Genomic DNA, 298 nt, shown 5'->3' on the forward strand with positions numbered 1-298 from the left:
GCAGCGCGGGGTGGGAGCCCAGGCAGGAGAAGGACCTGCCGTTCTTGGTGGCCGCCCCTGGCTGGATGCTAGTGGCCATGGAAAAACTCATCCCCGTCACCCCCTCTTCCTCTTCCTCCTCCTCCTCCTCCTGGGGGCCCACCCAGCGCAGCCGTGCCGGGGGGAAGCCCCCCATCCAGCGGCACCGCAGGGCCACCTCCTGCAGGTCACCGGTGGCCTGGGCAGAGCAGCTGGGGCTCCCAGCGGGTGGATCTGCAGGACACCATCGGCACTGGGGTAGGTGGGGGGACTTGTCCCC

The sequence above is a fragment of the Calidris pugnax genome, unplaced genomic scaffold (assembly GCF_001431845.1).
Source record: "Calidris pugnax isolate Ruff unplaced genomic scaffold, ASM143184v1 scaffold269, whole genome shotgun sequence".
Classification (NCBI taxonomy): Eukaryota; Metazoa; Chordata; class Aves; order Charadriiformes; family Scolopacidae; genus Calidris; species Calidris pugnax.